Here is a 12,062-nt window from a genome sequence, read left to right on the forward strand (position 1 = left end):
AATACCACGTAACGCCACTTTTGTATACTATGGAAATGCTAACTTGCAATAAAGTTTCGTTGAGTATATAAATGATAAATATTAAAGCAAGAATAACTTATTCTAACAAGATAATATCCTAACTAAATACGCAATAAATTTCAGTTAAAATATTAAACTTTAGAATAATGTAAAAACTATAAAATCATAATTAAAACATTAGTGAAAACAAAGCTTCTTTTTATAAACAGTTGGTTTTTCCAATACAACTATAAAAAGTTTTATTTTAGTAAGATCTATATACTAACACTTTTAAATAAGGTGCATTAAAAAGACTTTGATACTCTTATCTAAAATTTATTTTATAAAAGCGGAAAAATGCTTTCAAACTTTCCTAAGAGCTATTTACTTATTTTTTAACAAAATCAATACAACGCGCTTCCGAACCCGAAGCACATTTTTATTGGTTTCCAATAGTAGTTGGTCCATCCCTGCTTTGTAGACTCAAAGCTTTCGGATGGTACTCCGGTTTGTTCCAGCTTCAGCTCCACACCACCACCATTCTGCTCCATGGTGATTATCGCGTTGCTATAGTGAGCAGCGGACCACGACCTCTGGCGCCACCTCATGGCCACTTTTTCGTTCTCGACCAGCTGCGTGTAGGTTCCGGTGACGTTGCCGGAGAAGAAAGAAAATTCCTGGCCCATACTGACGTCCTCTTTTACAGCGGATCTGGACCAGGCAGAGATCATCTGGGCGGTGGTCAAAGATTTTCTAGAGGTCCCTGGTCTCACACTGGAACTTTTCAGTCATCACCAGCTTTTTGGTGCTGATTCTGACGGCAACTTGGGCCAATTCGGCTGCTGGTTTCTTTATCACCATCTGCTGGAACTCACGCTTTACCTGGGAGATTTTCTTCTTCTCTCCCGTATCCTTTAGAGTGTCTTTGGTAGGAATCTGAAGGGTAGCGCCGCAGTCTTTCTTTAGGTTGTCGGTGTACTTGCCGAGGGCTTCCTGCACTTTCAATGCTCCATTTGTGCGCATCAGCTCCTTCAGCTCGTGACACCTCACTTGGTCTTTTGTGAAGTAAACATTGACGTCCAGTTCGTGCGTTCCATTCTCGTTGCTCAGGTTCGGTACTTCGATCTCGCCCTCGTACTCAATATCGGAACCTACGTTCTAGGAATATTTTAAAGTTAATAAAAGTTTTAACTGTAATTTAAATAGTTCATATAGGTTATTGTAAAAAAATACCGTCAACTTTTCACGATCAACATTAGTTTGTATGAGAATGGTTAAAGCAAAAACCAAGTGTTACATTATACTAAAATTAAAGGCAAGATAATGAATCAATTGTGAAACTATTCATTAAATCAAGGTTTAAAAAGTGCTTTTTTTATTGTTAAGTCTTTTTAATTATACAAATTACTAAAAATATATCTGCTGGTTAATTTTTAAGTAAGACGTTTTAAAGGTTCATTTTTTTAGGGTAGATGAAAATAGTTAGAGTTGCTATAAGCTTAGATTTAACACAAGGTTCACATTAGTTTGCTTTAACATAAATTTAATGCTTGTCTAAGATAACTGAATTTAAAAAAAAAACTGTAAATTAACAACTTGAATTTGACAATTACTATTTTTGACAGCTGTCCTTAATTCAAAAAACTTTAACAAAACTCCAGCACTTATATCAACCAACCGTTCAAATTACCCTTCCACTTGCAAACTACTGCAAACTCATAAATGCTATATATTTTCTTCTTTCTGTTGCCCAGCGTGGCTTCACCTTTACAGGACTTCACCTCGAAGATCTGACACTTTCCTATTTTATCGTCGTCCACCACGACTTGGGTGAGAAGCCTTTTTATCTCCTCCTTTGACCACTCGGTGGCGTCCTTCTCGACCCAGTGCCAGTTGTTGACGTTGTGGCTGTCCGGCCACTCTTCCACGATCCAACGCGGGTCTCCTTTTCCCCATTCGGCCATGTTATCAGTGCTTGTTTTAAGTTAAAACTTCTGTAGAGCAAAAGTAAAAGACGTGTTAGTATTTTTTATTTGGCTTGATAAGTTGGATACAAGTTTTACATTGAAAATATTTTATATAAAATTTAATTGTAACATTGTTTTAAAAATTTTCAAAAAATGGACATTCACAAAGTTTTTGCTCTTTGGGGGAATAAAAAAACAGCTTGAGTGATTAAAAGCTAGTCTGTATACATTTTATAAAATTAAAAAAGTAGTTAGAACCGAAACTTTAAAAATAACTTCTTATCATGTTTTTCGCTAAAAGTGAAAAAAAAAAGATTATTAAACTCATAAAAACTAATCTCAGACCTATTAAAAGAATCAAAACTAGTTTAAGTTGATTAAGTTTTCTAAAATATCGAAAGTTTGCAAGTTATCCTTGGTAGCCTGAGTGTATTATTATTATTTTATTATCAAAAAACATTTACCGAAATATAACTAGGTTTAAGTTTTTTATACTTGTTACTCTTAGCTCCCGGTACAGCTAACTTAATAAAAAGAATTTTATTACAAAACAACTTTATTACCAAAATATTTTTGACTGAACGAAAATCATTACTTTTAGAGCTATTTCTAATGCAATCTTACAGACTTTAAACAGAAGTACTTGATAGCTACTTATTGTTAGTTCTTCAAAATTGTTTATTTTGTAAAATTTTAGTTTAAAACGGTATGTTTATGTTTATTACTGTAATACTATGTAACGACTGTTACCTGCGAGCAACCCTTTTAATGAAAAAATACCCGCGATTTATAAAAAGCTGCGGAGCCCTGTCTAATGGTTTATGCTATTGTTTTTTAAAGGGTACAGAAAAGTAGTTAAAATAAATATTTTATTAAATGTTTTATAGAATTTTTTTTATTAAATTATAATGAACATTCAACATTTGTCTACTCTAGTTTTTTTCAGGTTTTTTAGCATAAATTGTCAAACTCTAGGATTTTCCAGGACTCCAGGTTTTTTAGCAACCCTAGTTAGTTGAAAAAATATTATTATTAACTAAGTTTGAAACTTTAAAATAATACAAAATCATAAAGCCTTATGACTAAATGCGAAACTATCCTGTTTAAGACGTTAAAAGGTATCCGTGGTGTAAGAATAGATAACTGAAAGGTTTTGTCGTGCACCAGGTCCTAGGAGCAAACATTTTGAGCGTATTTTTGTCGCTTAATGACCTAACTAAAGACCAATAAAGGTTGCCACTTTTAAGGAAGTCAGCCTTAAAGGCCAAAATCTAGCATAAGTTACATCAAAATAACCAGATTCAGCCGGCACTCAAAAAAAAAACTGATTAAAAACAAACTATTACTTATCATTTAAAAGTTATAAAGGATCATTCATCTAAAAAATACAAACTTAAAATAAAACTTATATAAAAGAAAGTATAAGATTTAGGAAAAATTTCCAAACTAGCTAAAGATTTGTAAAAACCATGCAAACAAGGCTGAGTTTTTAAAATACTACAAACTAGCTTGAGTAATATGAGTGAGAAAATTTTTAAAAATCAAAGCTTATTAAATTTATATTTAAAAAGAATATGTTAAAAGCTTAAAAATTTAAATACTAAAAATTTCACAAAATTAAAACTGGGCTATCAAATTGAAAGATTTAAAATAGAAGTTTTTATTCAAATTTTTTTGGGCATAATTTTTATTTTGAACTTTATATCATAAATACTAGTATCAGAGTTGCCACAGATCAAGCTGATTAAAATTATCTGATTTTTTTTGGTTTTTTGACTTTTCCAAATTATATTCTTAGTTTAAACTTACTCTAAAATACATAATTAAACTTTTGAAACTATATAAAGCTTTTAATCTTTTACTTCCTATTATCATTAGTTATGAAACTTGTAATAAATAAATCTACTCTTACTTATTTTGAAAACTTCAGTCATTCTTCAAAAAATTACAAGTAAGTAAACTCAACCATTGCATATACCTGTCTTATGGCTTATTTTTAAAATTTAAACAACTTTGAAAAAAGTACAAACAAGTAAAGTATTGCATAAACTTGTTACATAAAGTACTATTTTAGAGCTTAGTTATAAAGAACTTATTCATTTATATAAACAAAAACCGCTTTGATTCTAAAATTCTGCAAAATTAACTATTGTGTATATATCAAAGTTTCACAATGGAAGTGCCCTCGCCACAGATCATCCATACTAAATTCTTTTTCAAGTATGGTAGTTGTTCAATATGTTAAAAAAACTTGCAATTTTTTTAAAGGACTTTTTCAATTTTTACCAAACTTGGAAATTAATTAATTTAGTTAATTTCCAGGAAATTTTGCAACTTAAGCCTGACTTTAAAAGATTTTTTATTCATTTTTAACCATTTGAAGGCTTAAGAAAAAAATTAACTTTGTGAATTTGAACTGACAAAATCTGCCCTTTATTAAAGTTTTGTCTAATTTCCCGACTTTTACTGACTTTATTTCAAAAACCCCTATTTTTTCTGAATTTCCTGACTTTTGTCATTTTTTAAGTTTTTCCTGACCTTGTGGCAACCCTGTAATAACCTATAGAAAATTTATGAGTTAAGCTTACCAAACTATTAGCAATGAAATATTATACTAGAACTAGATAAAGAAAATTATTAACTTTTTGTTAATGTTCTTTTTAGATATAAAAAGCTAGACCTAAACCCCATTTTTTACTTTAAGCTTAAATCAAAATAATAAAATAACTTCTTATGTATAAATTAAGGAAAACAAAAAAATCATAGACTTGTAACATTTTCACTGTATGAAAAAGCAACTTTTGTTAAGTCATAGACATAGATAAGCATGTAAAGCATTGCTAGTTTACAATAATAATAATAAATTCTTAAAGAGTTTAAAATAACACGTAGTGTTTTATTTGTTTATATTCATGAATAAAAAATTATTGTGTGGAAATCTTCTTTAGTACAGCAGGAAACTGAAGATTTGAAAGTAAAGCTGTATTAAAACTAAAAGTGTATAAATTATTCTATTAGAGAACTCACAATAAAATTTCAAATAATAAAAGACAGAGAAAGTAAAATTGACATAATGGTTGATCTACTGCAGCTTTTAAATAGTAAAAGAACTACTAAATTAAGCTAACTTAGATTTTTGTTTTGAATTATTTATAATAACCTAAGTCAGTTAAAATTATTGGGCTAGTATACTTAAAGCTCATTTTGAGTTGCATACTTGTTATGTCAACAAAAAAAAATCATGTTATTTAAAATATTTTTTTGATTAGTTTATAATATGTTTGGGTAAGGTGGGCTTGGGATAAGGGTATAAATAAAAAAATCTTAGCAAATATGCAAATCAGACTGATTTTAAGTATACCAGCCCAACAATAAATACTTTCCATACTATTACACTCTCTGCATCAAATTTCAAGTCTAATTTTATCAAAAAAGTTGCCTTAAAAATATTTTGTCAACATTTTATATACTTTATAGTATCTGCAGGCATTCAAAATTTAAAATAAAATAAAATAGAGTTAAAAAAAACAATTTGGCTTTATAGCAGGGTTTCCCGAACTTATTTCCATTATCTTCTCCTTGTTTACAGAGCGGCAGGCAAGCTAAAGTTTATCTAGTTTCAGATTTCTTTCAGCAAGTGGCCAAACATTACTTATCTATTACAATTACAGTTAAAACAAAAAAACGTTTATTCAGTATTCAGAACTCTTAATTTATAAAATACCGGCACATTTGTTCTACAACAGTTTCGAATAAAATATGGGAAAAGTTGTTTTTTTCTTTTTATTCATACTTAAAAGTTTAAACGCAGCTAATAAACTTATTTATTTTTTGAACTTTTTCCTTAATAATAAAAAAATTGAATACTTTTGTAGAAGCCATTTTAAATCTAATAGTAGGATTTTTTTTGGATTTTTTTAGTTCAGAATGAATAAATTTCTACTACTAGATTACTTTTAAGATAAACTAGTTTGAACTCTTTTATTTAAAGTTAACAATTATGTACTGTACATTATTGCCACATACTCACTGCTGGTTGAGTATCCAATTTTTAGCCATAACTTGCTGTGTTCAAAATGAAAAAAAAATGCATGCTGAAATAGTTGTTTGTAACCAATTCAATAAAACCAAAACTAAATGAATCAGAAAAAATAAAACTTCTGAATTCACACTTTTAACAACTTAAAAAATGTTGATCAATGGTAAAAAGTATAATAATTTAAGTTAGAAGTATCTAAGTAAATATTTCAAATAGTTTTTAACAATGTAAGTATTTGTGCAATGTATTGTACAATAAGTTTTTAATAAAAATAAAGTAAAGTCGTGCCATAAAGATTTTTTTCAACTGATGTTTTAGTAACAAGAGTGCTAAACTTATATAAGAAGAAAAAAAAGATTCTATTTTATTTCACAAACTTCACTAGTCTAGTATAAAAAGCAAAAAAAAATTTAAGCGTTTTTCCTGTACGAAACTTTTTTTGTGAAACTATGGTCAAAGGTTTTTCTTTTCAACTATTAGGATTTAGCGACACACATACAAAAAATAATAACAACAATGTAGTCAATACTAATATATTTTAGGAAGTTTTAAACCTTACTTTAGACTTATCTGAGAAAATTAGTCAATTTTTTCAAAAAAAAAATCAAAGCTCATATAGGTCTAATTCAGGGTTTCCGAATTATAGAAATTTAGGGCCATGAGTAGCAAAGGGGCCACAGGGGGGCTGTAAGGTCATATTTTTTAATGGTAGTTTTTTGAGTAATCTTTTCGGAGGGGGCTATGACTTTTTCAATTTCTTTAAACGGGGCCTATTGAAAAAAAATTAAGAAACCCTGGACTAATAAGTAAGATTATGATAATAAATGTTTTATTTTGTTTTTTATTTAATTTATAATTAACAATAACTTAGAATTATTAAAACTTCAACTGTATGAGTTTAAATTGTCATATTTGAATAGTTTTAATTCCCACTGGTCTAGTACATGTTTTATTAGATTTTTTGTATTGTAGTTTATTTAATTGCAAAAATTCCTTTTATTTCTAATTCTTTATTCAATTTAATCGAAATAACAGTGTAATAATTCATTAAAAAACTGTAACTTTAGATTACTTATTCAAAAAAAATTTTTATATACTATTAACCAGTTATATTAGGTATTAAAAACGTATACGGCCAACAAGTTGGATTCGCTCAGGCTGTATGTTTATCTTAGAAATACCATTCGCTAATCAAGTTATTTTGAAATTTACTATAAAAACAACAAATGTTTTAGATGTACATGTTATTCTAGTTTTAGTACACAGTTGAGCCTTTTAATGATTTCGGTAGGGAAATTGATAAAGTACGCTCTTTAGGAAGAACACCTTTGCGTAGGATACAAACTAAATGTTGATTTAAACTAAAATAAATTTATAGCATTTTATATGAAGGTTTAGGTTAACGAATGAAAACATGAGCTCACTATAACTAATGAACATTAAAAAAAATATTTGTTTGTAACATCTAGTAACTTACTTTAAAATAAATTAGATTCGACCGTATTTTTGTTTTAAACGATCATGTATGTATCAAACAATAACAACGTTAAAAGAAAAAAAAATATTTCTAAAACATTTAAAAAAGTAAAGCTAACTTAAATCTAGCTGTAATAAACCAAAAATTTTTGCTCTTAACTCATAATACTAGATGCATGGACATTACAGAAAAGGGAGCTATAACAATTTCTATTTTGAAATTCACGAAAACTAAAATTATGATAACTCTGGTAAAAAATCTACTAAAAATGAAAACTAAAAAAAAAGACTTAATAGTTGATTAGAAACTACGAGTGAGTTAAATTATAATTTATTCCATTATATATAAAGTATAAGTATTTTTTTAAATAGAGACATAAAATTGTTTAGATAAAATCACTCTTATAAATTTGAATTGCATACTTGGAAATAAACAGCTTTAAAAATTGTTTTTCAATGTTGTTGAGTTACTAAAATTTAATTATCAATCCTTTTGATTACTAAATGCTTAATTAATGTTTATAGTAAAAACTATTCATTAATTTGTTATTAGTAAATGTAAAAAAAGTAATAATATATATTCTAGTGTAATTAACTAATAGCTACAACTAGTTTTCTTAAAGTGAAATGTTTCCTTTATAAACTTATTGATTTGAAATAGTTAAACTCACAACAACTTTTTTTTAAATCTTTTTAAGTTACTAAAATATTGTTGAAAGTAAAAACAATGTTTTTTGATAAAAAAAAAACAAATATATAAAAGTTTTTACATACTTTATATTAAGCTTGATAGAAATTACAAAGTCTATGAACCAAATACATATGTTTGTTTTGATAATCTGAAATGAATAAAACTGAAAACAATCATCCTCTGACTGCTTATTACAATTTTCTCAAAAAAATGTACAAAAGATTGAAAAAGCAGGAAAAATTATTAATAGTTATTTTGGCACGCGCTCAACCTGGAAACATGAGAAGTATGTCACTTGAGCAGCAGTTGGAACTCCGGCAAGAAATATTGGGTGTCAAACCAGAATTGGGTTCTACTTGGTTACAACCTATGTTGAAAATAATAGAAGATATTTTTTTTTAAGTTGCGTGAGAATTAGCACTTTTACCCTTGGCATAAATTACCTCAACATCGAAAAACAATTCTTAATCTTATACATTATTATAAACTACTAATAAGCCGATTCAGAGTACTTCGAAGAGTTTATTTGTTTTTTGAAGCACTTCATGAGCGGCACAAGAGAAATAATTTGTAGAAAATCGAAACTAACCAAGCTGCGTGTCTAACGATTCTCTATTTGGTAAACTTCATATTCTATGTCACACTAGTACTAAAAATACCTTGTAATGTTTTTAATCTTTAACATTTTTTTGTTTTAGCAAAGATAAGTTTTGGCTTTTAAAATACTGACATATTAATGCAATATTCTAGTTATGTTGTGTTAGTCTATCAACATTTTAAACAAAGTTCAGTCTTTTTGATATAATTTTATTGAGTGTCCATAATATCTTGTTGTGTTTCTTTTTACAATTAAATATCAATAAACAAAGCCTTGTTTCATTTTTAAAAGTGTACTTCATATACTTAAATATTAGACTAGTCCTAATCAAATAAACTTAATAATTATTATAACAAACTACTAAATATTTTTGAGTAGGCAGCATGCAGCTCGCGACGTAGTTTGTAAATTGATAACAAATTATTGAGTCAAAAAAATGATTTTTTTAAATAAATAGTATTATTTTGTGCTATTTGATTAAATTAATCAAACTTTTATAAAACAAGTAAGTATCGCAAAATATTTATTCTGCTAAATCGAGCTCTCTAATTACAGAAGCTGTCAAATATTATAGACATACTTATTTCTTCCCTATATAACTCTAATAGAATTATTTTAAGATTTAACGACGTATTAATGATAATGTAATAATCTTTTCTAAAATATCAAATAATTGTTAAGCTCTTACCTAAAAGTTCCAAAACTTGTTTTTATAAACGCTCTTTTTGGAAATATTTAAAAAAGATCTCCCTCATTTACTTAAATTGTTTCTTTGACTTTTTAATGATACATTCAAATCTCAAAGAGCATTTAAATGTTAAGAGCTACTTAAGATGATCAAAAACATTGAAATTCAAAACAAACATTTAACCAAGGCCAATTTATTATTATACATAGCGAAGACGGTGTTAATATAGTTGCGATCTAACGTTTAAGTTACTTCACTGTTCAAAAAGGATAGATTTTGAAATCATTAAAGTTGAAATCAAACTTTAATTTCAACATTATCACCTGATAAATGAACTTGGTTAAACACTTTAGTACAAATAGTTGAACAATTTTTAAACCTACGTAATATCTAAATTAATATATTTTAAAAGTATTTTGAGAGAGACTTGAAAACTAAAAGTATTTAGTTATTTACAAATATTTCGCTTATGAAAAATATTAATTTGATGTACTAGTTTTAATTTAAACATTGAGTACTAAGTGATTTGAGACTCGGACATGGAAGAACTTAGGTCAAAAATTTATTTTCAGTAATTGATTGAGCAGTATGTTTGAAATTTAATCGTTATATACTCTTTAATTTATTCGCTTAAGCAGAAATATTTGACTTGAAAAAAAATATTAAAATAAATTCAACTCGTGCAAAAATGTCTCCGTGCTAAATAACCCTTTGTGCAAAAATGTCTTTGTCCAATTTTATCTCCTCGTGCAATAGTAAATTCGTGCACTTTTGTCCCCTCGTACAAATTTGTACGCTCAAGCAAATTTGATAGATACCCCATTTAGAAATTTTCAGAACAGGATTGTTGTTGAAATCTTTTTAAGTTAGAAAAATAATTTAATGAAAAAAAACTAAAACCTGATAAAAAACTTGATTAAGCTTTTATGGTAAAAAAAAAAAAATCAGACTTAGGCAACCTCTAAATTACTACTTTAAAATTAGTTTGAGAAAATATCACTCATTTTTTTATAATAATTGGTTTTGACGTTATCTACTATTATTTTGTTTTAGAAATGAAAATATAATCGTAATCTTCAAACAAACTTGTTTTGATGTATAGAGTTATTTTCAGTAAACTAAACATATTTTACATGTATAACATTATTTGAATTTATTGGTTTTATTAGTCACAATTGGGTATCAACTGTTTTGAGAATTTGACAAGGATGCAGTTAGTACAAGATGATAAGTATGTTTGAAGTTTAAACAAAGCTCATATATGTCTAATTCAGGGTTTCCAATTGATAGAAATTTAGGGCCATGAGTAGCAAAGATGCCTCAGGGTGGCCGTGAGGTCATAATTTTTAATGGTAGTTTTTTGAGTAATCTTGTTGAAGGGGGCTATGACTTTTCCAATTTCTTTAAACGGGGCCTTTTGAAAAAAATGGGAAATCCTGGTCTAACAAGTAAGATTGTGATAGTAACTTTTTTTTTCATTAGTTATTTTAATTTATAATTAACAATAACTTAAAATTATTAAAAATTAAATTGTAGGACTTTAAATGGTTATATTTGAAAAGTTTGACATCCTAATGGTCTAGTATAAGTTTTATTAGATTTTTTATTGTAGTTAATTTTATAGAAATAACTTCTTTTTTTGTATTTTTGATTTAATTCCATCGAAATAAAGGTTTAATAACTTATTAAAAAACTTTGACTTTAGATTATTTATTCACAAAAAAAAGTCATATACTATTAACCAGTTATATTAGGTATTGAAAACGTATACGGCCAACAAGTTGGATTCGCTCAGGCTGTATGTTTAGTTTAGAAATACCAATCGCCAATCAAGTTAAATAGAATTTACTAATATTTTAGATGTGCATGTTAGTCTAGTTTTAGTACAAAGTTGATCCTTTTAATGATTTCGGTAAGGAAATCGATAAAGGACGCTCTTTAAGAGGTACGCCTTTGCGTAAGATACAAACTAAATGTTGATTTAAACTAAATTGAATTCATAGCATTTTATATAAAGGTTTAGGTTAACGAATGAAAACATGAGCTCATTGTAATTAATGCACATAAAAGAAAAATAATTTTTGGTAAAATCTAGTAACTTACTTTAAAATAAACTAGAACAGACCGATTTTTGTTTTAAACGATCATGTAGGTAACAAATAATATTCAATTTTTAAATAAAAATGTTTCTTTCTAAAACATTTATATAAATTAATTTACCTTAAATCTAGTTGTGAAAAACTAAATACTTTTGCTCTTAACTCATAATACTAGATGCATAGTCATTACAGAATAGGGAGCTATAACATTTAATATTTTGAAATTAACGAAAATTGAAATTATGAAAACTCTGGTAAAAACTCTATAAAAATGAAAATTGACCTAATAGTTGATTACAAACTACTACTTAATTAAACTATAATTCATTTCATTAGATATAAAGTACAAGTTTTTTTTATTGAGATATAAAATTGTTTTGATAAAATCACTCTTATAGATATCAATTTCATACTTAAAAATTAATAGCTTTAAAAAAAACTTTCTATTATTGTTGAATTACTAAAAACTAATTATTAATCCTTCTGATTACTAAAAGCTTAATT

The 12,062-nt window shown here is 27.2% G+C and overlaps 1 pseudogene; it reads right to left on the minus strand.

Annotated features, from left to right (window-relative positions):
* Positions 1 to 753: 753 nt before the first annotated feature.
* LOC145836326 (activator of 90 kDa heat shock protein ATPase homolog 2 pseudogene) lies at positions 754 to 1,964 on the minus strand (annotated as a pseudogene).
* Positions 1,965 to 12,062: the final 10,098 nt, after the last annotated feature.

This window comes from Thalia democratica, chromosome 1 (genome assembly GCF_965202585.1).
Source record: "Thalia democratica chromosome 1, ktThaDemo2.hap1.1, whole genome shotgun sequence".
Lineage (NCBI taxonomy): Eukaryota > Metazoa > Chordata > Thaliacea > Salpida > Salpidae > Thalia > Thalia democratica.